The 18,772-nt window shown below is 38.7% G+C and overlaps 1 long non-coding RNA gene across 1 annotated transcript in view; it reads right to left on the reverse strand.

The window, feature by feature from the left end:
- Positions 1–406: 406 nt before the first annotated feature.
- LOC129456347 (uncharacterized) overlaps positions 407–18,772 on the reverse strand; it is a 71,047-nt gene continuing 52,681 nt past the window's right edge. The window contains exons 2-3 of the long non-coding RNA XR_008648722.1: positions 8,466–8,511; positions 407–964 (exon numbers count right to left, since the gene is read on the reverse strand). This is a non-coding gene — a long non-coding RNA (uncharacterized LOC129456347). The remainder of the gene's footprint in view (positions 965–8,465; positions 8,512–18,772) is intronic.

Raw genomic sequence — 18,772 nt, forward strand, 5'->3', positions numbered from 1 at the left:
TTAGTAATCGGGAAACTAACTAAAATAGACCTCATAATGAATGCATTTTGAATCCCGAACAAGTAAAGCATCAGACCAACTTTAACAGCATTTTAGGTTGTTAGGTGCCGCCGTGTGATTCTGTGTCATTTAACAATATGCAGCACAACCAAAGAAATGTATAAACTGCTGTTATTTAGACTGGTATGACCGGTTGACTTTGCGTAGTATGAAAGTGATGTGTGCGTGTGTTGATGGCGGCTGAAAGGGGCAATGGCACAAATTGGCAGTCTCACTTTTGACAGTCTACCCTAAGGCAGATTTGGCTACAAGTAATTTAAATAATGCAATGTAAAGCTCTTTGGGTGTTATACTTTTTATTACACATGTACCCAGAGTAGCTTTCATTAGTAACATGACTGTCTTCTTCCCACACTCCGCTCTTCTCCTCAGTGTTCCCATGCTGACCAGACGTGACCCTGAGTACAGTGTGCAGGGTGGAGCAGTAAACGTCTAGGCCTGGTGCTCTCAGTGGAGATGGTGCACAGATGGAGATGTTCTCCGCTTACAGTCGCAGAGCAGTAAAGGAGAAATCTGATGGATAGCGGAAGACACAGAGAGGAAGAGACGAGGGGGGCCATGCGCAGGAGGAATACAAACATTTGCAGCTTGTTATGGGAATTTTCCTCCCTCCTGGAAATAGTTTCTTCATGTTTTTAACTAAGTCGCCAGTTATTCATCCCTTCTCTGTCCCTCTATACAGCCTTCCTCCTCCCTGCGTCGATTACCCCGCTCCAGACTGGGCTTTCACTTTGGGGGGCCTCAGCCTCCCTCCCGGCTGACCAGGGAGCTTTCAAGGTACCCTGATGGATGCTAATGCCGGACTCTTTCAGATCGTTTTACAGCCGCAGTCTTTGATCTGCCAGCAGGCCTCTCTCCATGGCTGCCTGTCCTGAGAAAATGTAAATCCCCGCCTTACAGACACCTGTGAAAAAAATACTGCAGAATGAGAAGTTAGGCCAAAGAAAAGGGAAGAAAAGATACAGTATAGGGGCAAAGAAGGGGCATACTTTTGATTGCAACAGAGTTACAAAGGGCGAGATGGAAATTGTGCAGAAATAAGAGCGAGTGGCAAAACGGGGCCGGAGCGGAGAAACTGAAACATGCTCCCAACAAAGGCGCAAAAGAGGAATGGTCTCCACAGAACACTGGGACAGAAGGGACGCATTGGGCAAAAGAAAGAAAGGCTACAACGGCACCCAAAAGAAACAGGAAAGTCCATCTTGAGATGTGGCACTGGAGACAGCAGCAGAATAGCTGGGTGAGAATGAGCACGAAGCGAACAGTGGAGTAACAGTGGAGACAGATGGACAATTTGACTTGGAAAGAATGAGCGAGAAGTCAAAAGCAGGCCCAGACAGACAGATGATGCCTGCTGTGCAGCTCCAGAGGCGGATGTGGACAGCAGAAGTCAGGCAGGAGTAAAGAGGATCTCTGAAAGGATCAGTGCTGCAGGACAGCTGTGCAGCTGCTGCCACAGCCTCACTCACAGCAGCCTCATTATCGATCAGCACAGGCAAGTGTACACCACTGTACTGCACAGCACAGCTGCTGCACACAGGCCTTTACCAAGAAATCAAGTCAACTTGGGAGGAAGTTACTCGGACTGGTTTAGACAGAGACATTGTTTTACCATGGTCCTACGAGCAAGTAAGACTAGCGCATGTTCACTGCTCAGCACCTCTGCTTCCTGCTCTTCCTGTTGTACAAACAGGAATGATGTCATGTGCTGGTGGCTCCGGATGACCGTGGACAGTAGCAGTAGTGGCCTGTTCCTTGTCTGTTTGATTGGAGCATGTCCGGCCATCTTGGCCCCCCCTTGTCTCCCCCACAGAGCCCAGTGTCAAAAGGAAGGAAGCCACAGCCAGCACAGACAGTAAGGGGGAAGTGTGAAAGGCTGTTAGCTGGAGCTCATACACTCGAGTGAAGCTGCTCACTATAGAGGGGCAGTGTGCAGTGTGGGCAGAGACAAGGCCAGACTCACATACTGTATGTGTGCCCAAAGGTACACATCAACTGCACCACAGCTTTCAGGGTCAGGGTCAGAACTCCCTCCCCTTTGTCATCACTGTCACTTCCTGTGGCCAAAGAATGAAGCAGAAGAGATACTCTTATTCAGATCAGAGGACTTAAACATTCATTGTGATTATTATCATTATTAACCACAATAAATGCGACACAAAATAATACAAAAATACAAAAATAATTTTAATGTCAGTAGTAAGAAGTATTATTAATATATTATTCATATTTATTCATATTAATAGAAATGCATTGTGTCCCTTGAGCTTTGAGGTACATACAAACACACAAGCAGGCTGACTGTGTTGTTATGGTAATTGGTGACTGTGCATATAAGCTAGTGTTGCAACTAGTGCTATGGTGAGGAGAGTGACAGCTTACCTCAGTGGAAATTCAACTGACTCATGCACAGAGACTTTAGCAACTCTTTGTTCACACTTTACAGAAGACATACAGATATAAGCACTTCTGCTCACTCCAAAAAAAAAACAAAAAAACAAAAAAAACAAAAAACAAAAATGAATGTAGCCTGAAAAATCCCATTCATATAAAGTTGTCTAAAGAATGTGTGAGTGCTGAAGCAAATAGCAACACAAGCCTATTTGGGTAAAGGCCTTCCTATATGTTTGACAGTACTCATGATAGAAAAAGACATTAAATATGCTCTTGGACAACCACTGACAACAAATGAACAGTTTTGAAAATATTGGTTCCCTTGGGCATGACACTTCACCCACCTTCACCAAAAGTGTGGCAATTGGAGAAGGTGTAAGTTGAAATATATTGTGGTTGTTCTTGTATATGTTGTCAAGAGGGTTTGCAAATGATTATGTTGACTCGAAGACAAATTGTTGAAAACAAGTTTTGATTTATTTTTTTGAACAGTTAAAAACCTGTTCAATGAGATATCACATTAAACAAATATATCTGGACACAATAAAATATACAAAAGCTTAACTTATATAATGCCATAGTACAGAAATAACAAGCAAAGAAAAAAGGTGTTGGTAATGAACCTGCAGACTGGACTTACGAGTTAGAAAGTGAAGTTTGCATTGGCTGTAGACCAGTAGTCAAGGAATGAATGACAGTTACACACTAGGAAAACTGGTGGCAGAACTTCCCTTGCTTGAGGTAAAACAAGATGCAAAACTCAGGTGACAGTTAAATCCGTGTATGCTATAATTACCTCATTATACACCAATATTTATATGGGACAACATTCCTTGGATTTCCAGCTACAGTTAAAGTTAATCCATAAATCTACCCATCACTTCCTCATGCATATTATCATTTTGTTTGATTTATTCTTTCACGCCTATCAGGTATTTTTCTCTGTTTGCAGCTGATAAGTCTTACAGTTGGAGTCTGACTCAGCACACCCTTCGCCTGCTTGTGTAGGCCACTATAAATAAGTGGTGAAGTAATGTGAAAAACAGCTACAACTTCAGCTACAGCTGTGAAGGTGTGCACTTGCACTGCTAACCTCTAGCCATACGTATGTGAGTTTAAGGAGAGGTAAAAATAAAAGCATAAGCTGAACGCACACTAAAACCTAGACTTAAGATGGAAAGAATTACCTACATTACAGCACAATAATTTAGCTTATATGTATAGTGTTATGCTTATATGTATGGTGTAGACAGAAAAAAAAATTAAAATCTAGACTGCCACTCTACAACATCAGTCCCTCCGATTACCTCTGACTATTTACATACTTAACACATTCATATGGACGAAATGTCTTGCCTATGGACACAACAACAAAACCTAAGCCACTGTCGCTCCTGAGTGTGTTTACATTTGCCGGGACTTCCCATTGCTCGCTAATGTCCACAGAGAAGGCTGGAATAAAGATAAGGGACAACATAGGGTGGGGTTGGCTGACTTTATGAATGATTGTGATCAGGGACACGTGGATGGATGTTTGGTCGGCCATCTTCACATCACGCAGAGCCACTGACGACACCACTGGCCTTAAGCACAGTGAGCCTCAGAAAACATCCTAAATACAAAGAGAAGGCACATGCACAGAGCACTCACTCACTGCAGCCAGCTGCTACTTCATGACGCACACATTCTTCAGACAGGAAGTCCATTTGTGACATTTTTTAGAAAATACCAATACAAGTACTAGAATGCTGCAAATATCCATGCCTGTTTACATATCCACATCAATGGAAACATTTAATTTGTTTTAGATCATTTTCAACATACTCCTAAAATCATACACACATCTACCGCAAATTTAATTTTGGAAATATTTGATTAAATGCTTATTTCACCTCAATCAGGGTTACAAAGAACCTGGGGGGTATGTAAGCACTTAAAAAAGGGAGCACTTGGAATCAATTCACATTTAAGAAACAGAAATACAAGAAAGATAAGTTTATTACTATTGGACATTGCAGGCAAAAAATACTATCTCTATAAATACAGTGGAGGCATTTACTTTAAGCATGCTTTTGGAGAATGATTTTATACATCACTATTATTAAAAGAAAATATATTACTAATAGCTAACAAATATAAACAGATGAATGCATACAAAAGCATAATCAGTACACGGGTACTAGAGTGTGAGACAGCTGAGTACTGGGGTCATAATGTAAAATTGCTAATCAAGGCCAGAAATCCTTCATTACAGGCGAAACCAGTTGGTGCTTTCAAAACATGATTGTACAAATTCCAATTATTGTTCCAGTTAGCATTCAAAATAGCCAGGGGTTGTGAGCCAAACCAAAAAATGAACATGAAAAATCCACCACAGAACACACGTAGCTAGCTATCTGCAACATCTTTTTAAAGCTGGAAGCAATTATTAGGGTCTTCGGTGAGTAAAGTAACCACATAACACATGCATCATTAGGCTACTTAAGTCCTGGTGGGGGTCACATAATCTGATGAGATAGCTGGATAGAGGAAAATAAAGCAATGAATTGTAGGCGTTATATCGAGTAAATTTCGTTTTGTATGTATCATAAACAAGTTATCAAATCATTATCAACCTGCTGAAGAAGAAGAAGAGGATGATGATGAAATCTGAATCACGCTGTGCTTTTTACTACGACCTCCCAAACATCTGATGAGGACAAATAAGTAAAAAGGCCTCTTATCTGCAGGAAATAGCATTAGTCCAAATAGCACTCCTGGGTGAGGCTTGAAAGGGATGGCCCGGCTGTAGCCATCATTAGGGCTGTCCCCTGACGTGCGGCCTGCCTCTGATCCTTAGCCAGGGCTGGGCAGGAAGGCAGAAGGTGGGCATGGTGGAGCTGGACAGTCCTGGGTGGGCTCCACACTGGGGCCCTGCTCATGGGCGCCAACCATCAGCCTGGTATGTCGGTATGCACTGGGCTGTTCGGGCTCATGTCTGGGGACTTTAAATGGACTGGGGCAGGCTAACAGTGGCTACGTTAGCCTTAACATCAACGCTACTGACCCTCTGCTTCCTCTGTTGTACTGTCTTTGACCTGAGTACCAACCAGTGTGGAAAGTCCAGTTGATTGGCTTATTTTGCTTCTTTTATGAGCTAGTATCCTTCGTCTCAGAGGGTAACTGTCGCTCTGCTCTCCCAGAATGCATTGCTCTGCTGTCACTGAGAACTCAAGCCTTTCTCAGCACTTTGGACAGAGCTTTTCCCATGCCATACTTGCATACTTGTTTTGGAAGCAAGGGGTAAAAAAAAAAAAAAAAAAGAAAAAAGAAAAAGAAAAAAATGAACAAAAATGTAGCAGTGCAAACAATTATTCGTAAGTAAAAAAACAAAAAACAAAGACAACATCAATTTTTATACAATAATTATTGTGGTTATTTACTTTTTTTTTTTTTAACTGATGCTGAAATACCAAAAAAAAAAAAAAAAATCATAATGGCATGAAATGTATTCTATCATACTGTGATCACGATGTTACATTTTAGTTACAATTAAGTCTCTGCAAGAAGAAATGTCTTTATTTTTGCTAACTTTTATTTTATTTATACATGCAGATTAAAAATTCTTTTTTTCAGTCCACTTGATCCCCTGCACCTCTGTCACACCACCACATGACTCTTATTTCAGAAAATAAAACCCCCCAAAAGAAAAGAGAACAGTAAGTAACAAATGCGTTTCTTATTTTAAATGGCACTTTCACTTTTTTCATTATCTAGTTAATAACAGACTAAGTGACCGAAGCAGATCATTTTATAAAATCAAAGATGAGATGTATAAGTATTTTATAAGTAACTTACTTTCTGCTCCAGTCTGCTGAGATGAATAGACCTGTGCCCCAGGGACAATCACACAAGCTGCCATTTAGGAAAGTGTTTGTGCCATTGAACTTGGTGTATCACGTTTGCGACACAGGGTTGTAGTAACATGGCTTTGGGGCTTTAGGAAGCACTGCATCCACACCTACAGAAACCATCATACACCGTGTCAAGTGTCGCCATGACGACCCGCTCAAGTGTCCCCTTTTGTGAACAAAAAACACTTGTGATCCACACTAAAGCACAGCTGGGGTACAAAAGCAGAGAAACAAGGAAATGCATGCTCATTGAGGTCTTTGATAAAACAATCTCTTAATAAAAACAGGGATATGTTGTGGCGGCCTTATCCTGGGAGAACTATTAATACCAGTGAGACCGTCTGCCCCCTGAGGCAGCACATTGAGGAAGTCATCGATTCTTCCCACCATCTTCTCTGGGAAGAAAAGGGACCACTGTTTTCCTATTTGGCAGACTATGAACTATTCAAACTTTCAAAGTACAACAGCTAGCTCATTTTTTAAGACGTCATCTCTTTGATAATCTGTCACTCTGTTCAAATGCGGCATTTGTAAAGAGGTAATCCAGCATATAATCTAATATCTATGTTAGTCCCATGCCTCAACAAAATGCACATGGTTATATGAAAGATTAGGAATTCCAAAAGCACCATCAAATGATTTTGTTAAATGAATCTTTACTTTCCATTTCACAATGTTGTATTTTGTTGTTGAGTAACAGTGCTGACAATATTCTGTGATTCAATAGTGTTCTGCTGACATCTACATTAAAGCCAAACTTTCTCTGAGTGCCTTTAAAGTGTCAAAGGTTGCATGAGGAGTGCAGAGTGGTTAACAGGATGAAGATGAAGAAGACAGAACAGCAGCAGCAGCATCTGTGACAGTGTGCACCAGTGAAGCATGATGTGTGCATGTAGTAACAGTCTTCCGCTGACAGACCCAACCACCGGGGCCCTGCTGCCTCTGTGTGCCCAGATCTGGAGCACTTCAACTAGCACTGAACCAGATGTTTCCTCCGTTAACAAACAGGCAAAAGCTCATTCATTAACCACTTAACAATTCATATGAAACATAAGTATATAATAAAGTAATCACAAAGAGGAGCGGCCAATGTTCAAAGATCTTCCACAAAGTGCCGCCTTCCAATGAAAGTGAAAGCATTTCTTAACAAAGTGATTGATCAGTAATTTTAGGTAAATGATAAACTATACAAAATGATAAAATGAGTTACTATCTTGAACAAAGGATATACTAAAATGCTGCATGGAAAAATGCAGTTACGTAAACCTGAGCATCATGTTTGCAAATGACTATAGAATTATTAACCAAAAATCTAAAATGATTTCATAAAAACACAAAGTCAAACATGAACATATGATTCTGACATGTGAACAACTAAACACAGACTTGCACAAACTGAGCATTACCAGCTGTGGTCATGTGACAAAGATTCTGATAATGAAAGTAAAAATACATCCAGTCATAGTGAGCAGGATGATATAGGGCCAGTAAAGCACCGTACCCGACTCTTACAGGAATCTGTCCGGCTGCTGGTATCACATCATTGTGAGAGTGAGATAGGAACAGGGTCAATCATCCCTATTCTGACCTTTACTTGGAGGGAAACTGCAATGCATTCTTTCATTATTAGATATAACGCTGCATATGACAACTGCAAACAGATAAACGTGACTGGTTGGACTAATTGAATAAAATCAAAACTCTCATGTTATGTTTCCCTGTAGCGCATTGCTCTTTCACCCTGTGTGAAAAATGCAAAAAAGAAAATGAAACTTTCAACCAACACTAATCTCAAACCGTGCAACAATGAGTTATTCAGTTTTTAAAAAGCACAGGTCTAGTGTATGTGTCCAAAAGGCTGCTAAGGAAGTCCAAGTGAAATTTATCATCTGTATAACTATTACACACTGGTTTAAACTTTCCGGATGTACCATATAACATTTTCTTAAGAAGGACTAAATTAGGCCAAAAGCTTTATAGAACCTGGTGTCATTTCATACAACTTAAAATATGATCAGTGGTAGAGTACACAAGCTCAAATAAAGCACAACAATAACAGCAAGCGGTGGCTCGTGTGTCTGGGCGGATCACATGACTGTCAGGGGTAAAGGATCCTACCTGAGATGAGCTCGCAGACGCATGGCCTGTTCATAAGATCCATCACCTGCAAGGCAACACACACAATAAGGACACATCACTATAGTAAGTAGTAGAAAAGAAATCTGCAACTGCTGACACATAATAGTAAAGAGAGTCCAACATGGAAATCCCTATTCAGTTCTTATAATACAGAATGTTTTCAAAGATAAAGAGTGTTGACAAAAGTAGTTTTAAAATGACAAGTTACTGCATGAGTCATGGGTGAACTTTAAATTGTAAAAGTTCTGACAATGACCTAGTTGCCAGTAAAATCCCACTGTGTAACTTTTCGGCCCAAAAATAGACTAAAATGAAAGCATTTTTTTTGCACATAAACCTGATCCCTCTAGGTCTGGAAAAGAGGAAAGTTACATAGTGTTGCTTTAATACTGACTTTTACTTTTCAGTATTTTAACAGTAGCTTATTATTATACATCTTACTGCATGAATCTTTGCAAATAGCATTGATGTTGTGTCCTTGAGCAAGATACTTACTATATCTATACGCAGTGATGAAATGTAACAAAGTAAAAGTAAAAAAGTAAAGTAAAGTGCTGAATTTAAATACAAATTTAAGGTATCTGTATGTTACTTAGAGACATTTTAACTGGATACTTTTACTTTTACTTCAATACATTTGAGACTGTACTTTTTATTCCACTACATTTTTGAACAGGACTGACAGGTAAGATAAGTATTTTTTATTATTGTTTCAGACCTGCTGAATTATTTTTAAAACGTTCATAATTTGAGAAAACAAAAATATACAGATACTAGAAAAAAAAAAAAAAACATGCTAGAAAAAAACAAACAAAAATCAATTCAGTTGTTTCTTTTAAACAAAATTCAGAACAAATCTATATCAAAATCATAACTTTTGAAGCCTCATTATACCTCAAAATCTACGCAAAATACTTTTACTTTTTACTCTTTAAGTACATTTTTAAACTAGTACGTTAATACTTTTAATAATAATATTTGTTGTTTTTTTAATATGATACTTTCACTTTTACTTTAGTATTTTTTGCTCTGTATTTTTTAAATCGAGTACTTATTCCACCACTGCCTGTATGAAAGTGTGATTGTGCAAATTTGTGAAGAAACAAACTACATTTCTATGCGGTGACTATGATTTCAGATCATAGATTTCTTCAAAAATATACATTCTCCCCATTGGATGAAACCCTATACTATAATATACCTTTCATGCAACATTAGACCAGCAGCTACGCTAATACATGACTGGTTTTCATGCATACGCCAGGCTTTATCACTCATCACAATGACTTGGATGAAAAGAGCGGATTATTCCACAAAGGATCCAATTGACTTTACGCTAAGTCTCCTTCCTATCAGGTGTAATCTCCTCCTCCTACCCCCCTCTCAGGCATCTTATGTGGGACGATGCATCTCGAGCCTGGGGGCCTATCACCACATTGGGTCAGGGAGAGCTTGCTTTACTTCCGAAAGCCAATGCCCTGCCCTACCTTACAGACCTGCATCCACCCCAATCTCCTCAAGTGGGACAAAGTTCAGTTAACAAGCTAAGTAAAGGCGGGATGGAGCAGGGATGATGAGGGGAGGAAAAGGCATTCAAATGTGAAGTTGCCACAACACACCACCTTGTTTTTCCAATACAGTGAAAATACAAAACAGGTGAAGCAGATATAGATCCCCTCCAAAATTCAGAGGACAGGAAATGGGATCAGGCAAGTGACAAGAAAGACTTAAGATTGTGCACTGTGTGAGACTACTTTAAACACCCTCAATTATCCAGACATGTCTTTGAAAACTGAGCTCGGGACTGCGACTATTACCCAACTCCTAACAGATAACACTTAAGAGGTGGAGGAAGACACCGGAAATGCCTGCCATATTTTACAGCATGGCATAAAACGTATCTCTCTCCATAAAGACAGGCAGGTGACGACACTAGGACAAGTTACAGGTCTGATCTGCGGAGAGGGGAAACTGCTCACAGTAAGAATGCCTAAACAAATTCAAGAATATTTCAGAAAGACAAACCAATGACATTCATGAAAACAAGCAGGTGGTGGAGTTCAATGACCAATCTTCTGCTTATGAGACAACCACAGTACTTCACCCTAAAAATACCTCACTGAAATGTATGTCAAAGTGGTTACCGTGCAGTAAAGGTAAGCTTTGTTTTCATAGTAACCAAACAAACTATCAACCAACCAATAATAAAACATGTCCTGAGATAACTGTAGATACAGGAACAAAGCATAAGGGAATGTCCCACTTGACAATATACAACCTACTCTGTGTGCTTATTGTGCTAGCAGCTGTCTGTGTAAGTTATGCAATGTTAACAGTTCATCCAGGTGGGGGACGAGAAAAGCCCAGCGGCACAGGTAGAGTCGCAGACCTATTCTGACTCCCTAATCTCCCTTTTCTAGCACACACTTTGATTTGTGAGCTTGTTCAAAGCTTGTGTCAACATACCGCCCCATTTGCCACCCAGGTAAAGGCTGACACTAAACTTAAGTCTTTAGTCTCAATTGCGTTTGTTCAAAAAGCTTTACCATCCTTTTCAAGCCACTGTTAAATAGAAAGAAATACATATCAGGGTCCTCCCCAGTATCTTTTGTTGGAGAGTTTATTTGAGGTCTGTCAGAAATTCCTGTGCGTTTGTCCCCCCTGGTTAGCATGACCAAACAGATACACACCATCAATACATCAAATGAATTACAGTTACAACAGTGTGAACAATGGCAACAAAAGTGATTGAGATAATCAAAGATAGATGAATAAACAACGAAAAGCATGATGGATGTCTGCGAGCGTTTACGCACACAAAGAGTCAATGTGCAGTTACTTTGCAAATTAAAGTGAAATATAATCTTTCAACCACAAACCTTTTATCATGTACACTAATCTTCAATCATTTGCTCACAATAATAAGCAGAAGCTGGCCACATCTCAACAACCATTTCAGAAACGCAGTATAAAAAGGCTTAAAGTCATTTGAATAACTGTAATACTATTTTAGGGATGTCACAATATCTAGCAAAACAATTGAGCAATTATTCATAATTATAGACACTGTAACCAAAAAACAATGACATCTTTTATTTTCTTTCACACATAGCCTAAAACATTAACATACCACAGTTATATCTGATGAAATAAAGCTTTCTGAGTGATCTAATAAAACAGGAGGAAAAAAACAACTTTACATTTACTTTTTTTAGAGTATAGAGAGAATTTAGATACATTTTTCATTTAACTCACAATTTTTTGCCATTATATTGTGACCTAAAGAATAACTGACTGATCCCAACTGTTACACAACACAACATCCAGGAGCTCCACACCAAAATGACCAAAAAGTGTACAGTGACCCTAACCCTAAGTCAAAGGTGTACAGTGACCCTAACTCTAACCCAGTGACCCAAACCCTAACCGTAAGTCGCTATATTAGCAATTAAAATCAAATTGTAATCTCATTCGTTTAACAATATGCTTTTTGGTGATATCATTTGGTAAGCAATTCTCTATTTAATGCAGCTCAATGCGTAAGAACAAGATGCTTTCTACCCACCCACTGACTCCTCCTCCTATTGGTCAGCCTCTGTCATGCTGTGAGTGACAGGTGGATTAAACCAATCACAATGAAGACTGAACTCTCAACAGCAGGATGTGACTAGAGTGTTAGTTTTTATGGCCAATATAATCTAGGTCTACTTGGCATATTGCAACATCGTGACACTTTTTCTTTGTACTAGTAGGGAATATTTTTGTATTTTTCTGCACCATAATGAGATTTGAGCAGTTAATAAATATATTTTTAAACAATACTTTTTGGGGTATCATTTAGCACAAAATGTATTATCATAACAGGTCTACTTGTGGATCAGTATATAATCTGAGGGACTTCTGTCATTTTAAAATATATTTTAGCTAAAGAAATGACAAATTGGTCAAAAATAGGGATATTTCTTGTATAAAACTTGGAAAAATCACTGGCTTTGGATAAATTTGCTGGGACAGGGGACACAAGGCTCAAAACTGGTAAATAGGGACATCTGGTCACCCTATATTATATGCACACGACATAGTAACAGTACTTCTACTTAAGCAAGGATTTCAAGTACGCCTTCCAGCAAACACATACTGCCATAAATCTAACGTGCCTTGACCCTGCACAGAGTAGTTGTGAGAACAGGTTGTGTGTCCCACCCCTCACTTAGCCCCACACAGTCAGTAAACCTGTGCTAACATCTCAACATGCTAACCTTTCTGACCCCCCCCCTCCCCTGCAGTGGGACACCAGCCGAGAGACAGGAAGTGACACGGCCACAAAAGGTCGTCTCAGACTGTGCATTTCAAATGTGCAGAACAAGATGGATGAGGCTGGCCACAGTGGAAGCAGCGTGTTTTTACAAGTCAAAGAATGTCACGTTGTTCTTGTCAACAAGTGCAACAAATGTCTGGCTGGCACTGAAGCAAACTGACAACAATATATGCTTACAAAGGACCTGATGTTTTATATGGGGTCTGATGATGAAAGGTGGAAGGAATAGGCCTGTCTTGATAATTACTTTATCCACTTAGTGTTCAATATAGGAGAGCTGGAACAATATATCTGAAGCGGAATGTTTACCGTGTGTACAGTTTCTTTGTAAAAATGAGGAGATTTGCAGTATTTTTATTGTAACAGAATAGCATTGACTTGCAAAACGCTGAATAAGTAACTTCATTGACTAGGTTCATTCTGCTATTTATTTGTTGCAGCTCACGTCTTTTAATGATACAGCCTCTTTAGAAATGGTTTACTAAGATTGTCTTGCATTATTGCTATTGTGTCATAAAGTAGTTTCAGTATTATCGTTTATCAAAGTATATCTCCGCAGTAATATGTCGTGCGTCAAAATTTGTTAATGTGACAGGCTGGGGGAGGAATATGTTCTCCAAATCACTTCCTAAAAAAAGTACTGATACTTCAAAATACAAAGTTAACTGAAAGGAAACTGTAGTTGAAAAAAAATCTTTGTGAGCAAGATATGTAACTTGCGATTACTACACCTGCTTCAATAGCAATTAATAGTCAGTTTCCCCTATCGCTAACGCAGAAATATGCAGGTTTGATGGATCACTGAGTAAGATTTTACTTTAATAGGTGCTGGTCATAACTAAGACAGATAATAAAACAGATGTGTGTGTGTGTGTGTTGTGTGTGTGTGTGTGTTGTGTGGGGGTGTGTGTGGGTGTGTGTGTGGGTGTGTGTGTGTGTGTGTGTACAGAAAACAGGTTATGCAGCATGGGCAGGTGGCTGTATTTTGGTTTGGTTTGGTCCATGGCTTCAAGGCAAACATATCTAACAAGACCCGTTTGTGTCAGTAACTAAACATTTGGACTACTTTCAAAAGTGTCTGCACATCTTTCCATAAAATTACAGCAGAAGCTTATTGGCTTGTTTTTCCAGTCCGCCTCCACTGTTTGGAAATGTGCAAAACGGAAGTAAACAAAGGAGTAACGTATGTCAACTCCAAGATGATATTTCATTCAACTATTTGTGATAAGTTTGTTACTTTCCTACTTCCCTAATATGATTCAGTCATCACAAGAACAATTTAAAAATATGAACACTTCTCTGTCGTAATAAAATATCTGTTTGGAACATTTGATAATTATCAGTCCTAAACCAGTACGAGATATGCGTCATATTAGTAAAAAAGAAAGATAAAAAAAAATATTTCCAGCAGATGAGAGATCATTAATGTAGTCATAACTGAACAATATTCTAATAAGTAGTTTGAGTAGTAGTAGTAGTTCTTTTCACAAATAAACAAAGTATCAACTAAATCTGTTGCCACATTTCCATGTATCCAACCTCGCTTCTTTTTTTTTTTTTCTCCTTTTTGGGTTACCTGCAGAAAGACTTACAAGAAGTGATCAATCAGGTCAGGGAAAAGACCTTGGTACTCATGGGAAATGAGGCATTAAGCGATGACAGAAGACTTTCAGATGACCAGACACTGAAGGAAAAGGTAGACCACACTGAATACGGTCAAAACTTTAGCTATATTTGTATATATCTTAAGATAACATCTATTCAGTTATTCACATACTAAAGCCATTTTAGAACTATTTAGATATAAACACATATTTATTGTTCTTTAAAAAGGTATATATATATATACATTTTTTAAGTATAAAATGTATTGAGAATTCTTTTTCTAGTATTTTTTGAAAGGAACAAGTGAGTCATCAACATAACCCACTGCAAAATGTATAGGCAATGGTCATTGTCTCTTGCCTTGAATCCTAAATACACACTACACACAGAAGTACTTCAGAAGATGTGAGTCTGGTCACCGGTAAATTGTCTCATTTTCAGATGGGCATGATAGACAAGTGGATTAGCCAATCAGGGACTTGCATGGTCAGTTTGTATCGAAACAAATATGGCTGTATATGAAGAAAAAGAGGGGAAAAAATATGACAAGGGACTGAAAAACTTTATGAATTTCTGCAGAATAAATGAGTGAAGCACAAACTGTGGTGAGAGAAATGCAGTTTAGTTTGTAAATGACCAAAATAAACCAATGAGCTCCTTTGTTTCACACTTGCATCACATGTCAGGTCAAGCTCGAGACGTGATGGAGTGCGTTTAGACCAAACTGATATCTGTATAACATATAAAGAGAGAGATTATTCTGTATTTGCTAGACAAAACAAACAAGATTTTATAGTCACAAATGAACTTAAACTTTAATTTGATCTTCAATAATATTGCAAATGAAGATATATAGGTTTCGCATTAACATAAAAGCCCAACTGTATGGACGTGACCAAACAGCTCTATATCCCATAATCATAAAATGTATCGCACGCATCCAATGAAACACATAAAAGCATTTCTCCACATAAACACTGAAACTCTATACCAACTCTATATCACCCACATATACTGTACATGAGGACTAGTATATCCCTATGTCTCCACACACTGGCATGCCCGCTCTGATACGTCCAACAGTGGTGAACAGCTGCATGGTCGGCCCTGGACGCGGACCAGCCACCTCTCAGGCCACAAAGGGCTTCTTGTGCCCCCAGCTTACCACGCACATAAAACACAAGAGATAAGACCAGACAGTGTTTGCCAGCAGCAGCAGACCTCCCCAAACAGGAACTGCAAGTGCAAGTGTTCCCTCACACAGAGTTATCTACACACAGGGATCCACACGCAGTCAGGGCCAAAGAAAGTGTCAGGGGTGACTTGTGCTGAGAGTTGTGTCCTCATGACTGACCTATGTTTTTTTTTCGCATGTCTTTCTCAGGCATCGGATTAAAACACGCTTAAAACGCTAACACTGTTCAATTAATGGTAACTTTACAATTACATCAGTCCATACAACAGCAAGTGGACACTACGTACTCTGGAAGTATAGAGTTTTGCAACCGCTATATGATTTTTCTGTTCTCTCTGTGCCATTTCATATTGTCACATGTTCTACAGCACATGTGTCAAACTCAAGGCCCGTGGGACAAATGCGGCCCGCCACATCATTTTATGTGGCCCGCGACAAAGTAAATTAAAAGGTATGACTGTCTTAAAATGCAAATCCATATGGAATATTTGTAACTTGAATAAACAATAAATATAGAAACGGTAAATTAACATGATTAAAAAGTAGTTGCATTTATTTGAGGTTATATTTGGTTACATTTAGTGACATCTCACAGTTACATCTGGCCTTTTGAGATCAACCATTTTGTTGATGTGGCCCTCAGTGAAAATTAGTTTGACACCCTTGTTCTACAGTTTGATTTCTTTGCATGTGTTGGTATCAGTATTTTTAGTTTTGCTTTGTTTTGGATGCTTTGCTATCCAATCCAATTTTTACAGATATATTGTATAAGCAGCTCTAGAGGTAAAAATATGTCTACTGTGTGTTGTTTGGATCTAATTATAGTGTTGTAGTAATAGTATTGTCTGAATAATTCAACGCAGTTTAAGACTAGACTGGAAACCCACCTCTTCTCCCTGGCATTTAATATGAGCTAGACAGGATATCAGGATATCTTGGTCTTTTATTGTTCTTTTCCTATGTATCATATTCTCTGTATATTTGTTTTTTGCTGACTTTTGTGTGAAGCACTTTGTTCAGCTGAAGTGTTTTAAGTGTGCTATATAAATAAACTTGAATTGATTTGAACTGAGTCAAGAAATGCATGATTAGAAGAGGTGGAAAAAGTACTCAATTTTGTTACGTAAGTACAAATACAGATAAAAGTAAATGTATCACATGAAAAAAAATAGCAAAAGTATTAAAGCACCTTTTAAAAAATGTACTTAAAAAGTAAAAAGTAAAAATATTTCGCACAGATTTTGACATCTAATAAAGCTTGAAATGAAATGATTTTGATACAGATTTGAAGCTTTACCGTGATGGCTTTACTCTTGGTTTCATTAACTACCTAAAAATACAGGAAATAAATAAATACAATAAATAGATAGATAGATAGATAGATAAATAAATAAATAAATAAATAAATAAATAAATAAATAAATATATTTTTTTCTCTTTCTCTGTCAACAGTTCCAGTTCCAAATAATCACATACCTCTCACAGACCCACTCTTCGGCTCTGTCTTTTGGCTATAACATTATGCACAATTTGGAAACACTGATGTCTTACAAGCATCAGTTGAATACCTTAATTAATATATTTAAGTATTTTAAATATAATAATAAACCCCCCCACACAGGTTTGTAAGTGATTGATCTTAAGACTCCTTTATGCTCGCGTCTTTGTGTGAATGAAAACAGCTCTTTTGTTTCCTTAAAAGACACTAATGTGACGCCCCCTGAACAATGATGCTGCACTCTTTTTTTCTTGTGTCTTTTGATATGTTTTTGCTGAGTCATGTTCTGCCCAGTCACTCTTTGGAGGACCTCACGGACACAGGGCCACACACACCATGACACAGTGGACTCTGTGTGGCTTTGCTCAAGGTCCACTCTTCCACGGAAGGGAGGAGGAGGAAGAGGAGGAGGAAGAGGAGGAGGAGGGAAGCCCCTAAACGTAACTAATGCTTTTGTCCTCTCTCATCTTCTGTGTGCATGACTGCTCACGATCACGGCTTAAAATTAAAATAAAGGAAACAAGACAAAAACATCTTATAGCAAGAAATTAGCGGAAATAGAATCCCAAATTTGAGCTTACATTGTCTACAAAGCAAAAATTGAATGAAATAAAGAGGAATGTAAATTTTAATAAATAGAAAAATATGACAATATCGAATGCAGCCTTTTTTTAAAATGCAAGGATGAACTTAACCAATAGTGATCCCACGTACGATAAAGAACCTCATGATAAGATTAATGTAAATTTATAATCAAAAATTGACCTCAGCAACCCCATAGACAAACTCATTGGCCTTTCTGCATGTCTCACATATTTATGCACTAATAGGGTGTGTATGGTTGCAGTGCCAGATGTCTACAGAAGATATTGGGAAGGGGTAACGGACGCCTGCTCGACAAATGCTGCCACATCACCCACCAGTTTATTTTGATAATCTCTGCTTCATTCATCAGCTGTCCATACTGACCAGTGGAGCTGCAGCTGTAGCTCATTCATAACCTCCACCGCTGGCCACCACTCATACAGTAAAGTGTGGCTGTGTGCGCTCTGCACTGTCAAATGTGCTAATATGCATGTACAGAGACAAGCAGAGATCCCTGCTGCTTTCAGGTCTAAACAACAAAGTTTAGGGGATTTTGCCGATCTGATGTTTATACCAAAGGTGGAAGCTCAAACATCTGTGTACGCAAATATTACTACAGGCCACACTGGTGCCAGTGAGACACCTGCCAGGGTCTATGGGGAACACAGCAGCCTCAGATACAGGAAAAGTTTCTGTAGCCTATAACGTTCTATTCGTGTTATATCTCTATTTACAAACAGTGCATTTATATAAATATTGAAAATTATGAAATTATTTATATCTATAAAAATACTTGCTAATTTTAGCAACATGGTGCAGAAGTTTCAGTCAAGGCAAAAGCTGCATGGAGATGCTGAAGTTATCAGAGTCCAGTGAAGGTGTATGGATGATAACACACAAGCAGATTTTTGTTTCAGGTTTTTGCACAGGCATGAAGTGAATTTCTTCTTTCTTTTAATTTTAGCTGTTCACTTGTGGAGACTACCTGTCTAAATCCTCTCCCATCCTCTGCATCCTATTTTCTCAAACCAACAACAGACATGCACTTCATGAAATCTAACAAACAAAAAACAAACATCATCAAA

The sequence above is a fragment of the Periophthalmus magnuspinnatus genome, chromosome 6 (genome assembly GCF_009829125.3).
Source record: "Periophthalmus magnuspinnatus isolate fPerMag1 chromosome 6, fPerMag1.2.pri, whole genome shotgun sequence".
In the NCBI taxonomy this organism is placed as follows: Eukaryota; Metazoa; Chordata; class Actinopteri; order Gobiiformes; family Gobiidae; genus Periophthalmus; species Periophthalmus magnuspinnatus.